General features: G+C 56.0%; 1 pseudogene; it reads right to left on the bottom strand.

Annotated features, from left to right (window-relative positions):
- On the bottom strand, positions 1-2,728 carry LOC105537030 (annotated as a pseudogene).
- Between the last annotated feature and the right edge of the window lie 985 nt (positions 2,729-3,713).

Below are 3,713 nucleotides of genomic sequence, written 5' to 3'. Positions count from 1 at the left end.
TTACTGGGTACAGGGAGAAGGGCTGGATGGCTTGGGATACAGAGAGACCCCTCCCCTGGGATCCTGCAGCTCCAGGCCCCCGTAGGTGGGGGACGGGTTGGGAACATATGAACATTCTGCAGGGGCCACTGTCTTCTCCACGGTGCTCCCATCATGCGTGACCTGGCAGCTGAAGATGTTGCGGGACCTCCACTGCTCGGGCGTCAGGCTCAGATAGCTGCTGGCCACATACTTGTTGCTCTGTTTGGAGGGCGCAGTCATCTCCATGTCCTGGGTGATGGGGGTACCATCTGCCTTCCAGATCACCGTCAAGATTCCTGGATAGAAGTCACTCATGAGACACACCAGGGTGGCCTTGTTGGCTTCCAGAAGATGGCGGAAACAGAGTGACTGAGGGGGTGGCCTTGGGCTGACCTGTGTGGACAGAGGAGGGTGTGAGAGATGGCAGAGGTAGCGTGGGGTGCTGTGGAGCACCTCTCTCTGTCTAAAGTCTCTGGGAGGGTTCATGGTGTGGCCATCTGGTCCACCCAGGGTCTCTCCCTCCCTCTTAATTCCCTCCTTTCCACTAGAGCCCTCTGGAGAGCAGACAACCCTGCACCTTCCTAGGGGCCTTCCCAAGTCACCTTTGCCAGGTGTCCTGACTCAGTCATTTCCTCTGCAGCCTTGGTTTCCCCGTGTGTACCCAGAGCAGGCTGTGCTCCCTCCTTCTTGGTTTCTGGAGTCTGAGTTTGGAAACCAGGAGTCTCTCCCACAGCACACAAAACTGTTCTGGCAGTGTGTGGGGAGGCCTATGCCTGGCATGGCCTGGAGCCTCCCGTCCCCTGGGACACCAGGCTGTGCCCCAGCCTGGCCCACTCACCTCTCCTGGTGAAGCACAGGCTCCACCCGGACAAACCCTGGGGCTCTGCCGTCGACCCCGTCCCACCAGCCCAGCCACAGGACCCTTCACATTGGCTGGGTTCTTGGGGCTGTTCCCCCAGACTTTGGGTCACTGCAGCCTCATGGCCGCCCCAGCAGCCTCTGATGCCCCTGGACTTCACCTGGTGGCCCTGGAGTTCTCTGCACCCCCATTTACTCCCTGCTAGTCACCTCCTGAGTCTAAGGTGCCATTCCTCAAATGAAGACTGGAGGTTGACCAGTGAACAGAGAGACAGTGGGCCCCAGAGGTGACGGGGCTCCAGGGACAGACACATCTCCGCCCCAAGAGACCCTCTCCTTTCTTGTTACTGTCCTGGGATAGCTGAGCTCTTAGACCTCGCCCAGTCTCATCTTTCCCTTGGTGTCCCCATGTCCTCATGACCCAGCACAAGCCACAGAGCTGCAGCCTAGACCCAGAGTCCTCTCTGTGCCTTCCATTCGTCTCCCCTTGGGGTGACCCCTGTGTCCCCAGGCCCCCGTGTGGCCCTCCCAGGCTGGATGAGCACCCAGCCCTCAGCCTAGACCCGGGGGTCCAGGGGACTGTCTCCAAAGCCACTGCAGGGCCCCTCAGCAGAACTGGCCTCTGTCCCTCACTCAGACATCTGCCCTGGGAGAGGGGTGGAGCCCTGACCCTGCCCAATCTCAGCCCAGGCACCGGGCAAAGGCTGTGTCCTGCTGTTGGAACCTGAAGGCGGCTGCTCCCACTGTGGTGGCCCTTCCTGCAGGATACCCTGAGACTAGCCCGCTTCCCCCAGACTCTATGGAGAAAGGAAGGGCTCCATGCTTAAGACTTGGAGGGCAGAGAAGAAGCCCCAAAGAAAGCAGACTTTTCCAGAGACAGGAGAGGGTGGGACAGGCTGGGGAAAACTGTCAGAGCCACGTACCTAAAAAGGTGAGCTGAGTCCCGCTGTCAAGCACATGCCTCGGTGAATTATGCTTGGATTGAAACCTCCGGGGCCAGCACCTGGGGCCAGTCCAGGAGCTGTGCTGGAGCAGGAACCTGCTGGGTGTGAGGGGCACAGGGCTGCAGTGTGGAGGTTGTGACCTAGGCACAGGGCAGGGGGTGCCCAGTATCCCAGTAGTGTCTCTGTGCCTGTTCCCTGTCTGAGGCAGGTGCCGTCCACAGCCTTGGAGTCACCGCAGCCTGTGTCCCACTCTCTGAAGCTGTTGGTGCCAATGGCAACCTGGCCCAGTGAGTCCCAGCAACTCCCTGAGTGACACATCCCCTCAGGCAGCTGTGCGGTGTGGCTCAGGAGTCCTGAGCTGGCTCGGACCTGCCCAACCTCACTTGGCTCCATTTTAAGGGCCTCTGAAATGCGCCACAAGTGTCCCCAGTCAAGCCAGGCTGCCAGGCTGACTTCCTCCCTGGACCAGGTTGCTGGGTCATTCCCGACTCAAGAGGAGATTCCTCTGCTTTCATATCTATCCATGGAGATGCAGCTCAGTCTCACTTTCTTCATGAAGCCTTTCCTGATCATTCATTCCATCTGTCCACCTATTCATCTGTCTTTGCATCCATCTATCATCTGTCCATTCATCCATCCATTCACCTGTCCGTCCATCCATAAATGAATCCTGTCTACCAGGCACTGTTTTCTGTGCTGGGGACATGATGTGGTCCTCCATGCTCTCACCCCCATCTCTCCCAGGTCATGGCCAACAAGGCACTCCTCATGGTCATGTCCAAAGTCCTTCTGCTGTACCTGGTGTCTCTGCTGGATGTGACATGGGGCTGCCCCTCTTTCCAGTGACTCTTTTCCCCTTGGGGTCTGACTCCCCTTTCCTCTTCCCCTGGCATCTGTTTCTCCATGGCCCATGCCCGGCTGCTGACTCCCCTAGACCCCCACTCAGTCCTCTTTCTTGGCCATCTTCACACTCTGTGACCCCTACTATTGCCCACATGGCGAGGCTGGAGTCAATCCCAGCTCCAAACCCTCTCAGCTCAACTGCCTACTGACCATGCCCAGTGAGCTACCCAACAGGACTCTCAAACTAATCACATCCAGAGGAGATGACCACCTTCCTCCAGCCCAGCTCATTTTCCACCTTCAACTCATCACAATGACCATGGGTGGTCTCAACCCCTCAGCCAGAAACCTGGAGTCCCTGGACTCAGTCACCTTGCCTCCCACACTGAAATGGCTTTTGCGTACTTAGCTACTGCATCTAGACATTCCCTTTTTTTTTTCTCCTTTGAGACAGAATCTCGCTCTGTCGCCCAGGCTGGCGTGATCTTGGCTCACTACAACTCTTGCCTCCCAGGTTCTAGGCAATTCTGTCTCAGCCTCAAGAGTAGCTGGGATTACAGGCATGTACCACCACAGCCGGCTAATTTTGTATTTTCAGTAGAGATGGGATTTCACCATATTGGCCAGGCTGGTCTTGAACTCCTGACCTCTGGTGATCCGCCGGCCTTGGCCTCCCAAAGTGCTGGGATTACAGGCATAAGCCACTGTACCCGGTGACATTCCCTTTAAAGCTGAAAGAAGGCTCAATATAATTAAGAAACAATAAAACCACCTTCTGAGACTCCAAAACCACAAGAAGAGTGAACTTTGCTTTTCTGGATTTTAATCTCAAACTCTCTTTGGTACAAGGATGTGGTGTTGAGCTGGGGCTTACTGGGTGCAAGCTCCCTGCCAGGGGTTCAGACCGGAGTGTTTCTACCTTAGAAGCTGGTCTAGTAATTGGTGATTGGTTTTGTGATGTGAACATAAGATTTTTCTTTGTTTATTTGCTTATTTATTTGTTGAGACAGGGTCTCACTCTGATACCCAAACTGGAGTGAAGTGGTG

Source organism: Mandrillus leucophaeus, unplaced genomic scaffold (assembly GCF_000951045.1).
Source record: "Mandrillus leucophaeus isolate KB7577 unplaced genomic scaffold, Mleu.le_1.0 Scaffold1674, whole genome shotgun sequence".
Classification (NCBI taxonomy): domain Eukaryota; kingdom Metazoa; phylum Chordata; class Mammalia; order Primates; family Cercopithecidae; genus Mandrillus; species Mandrillus leucophaeus.
Note: the sequence above shows the minus strand (reverse complement) of the source record. Positions and strands in the feature narration are given on the sequence as shown.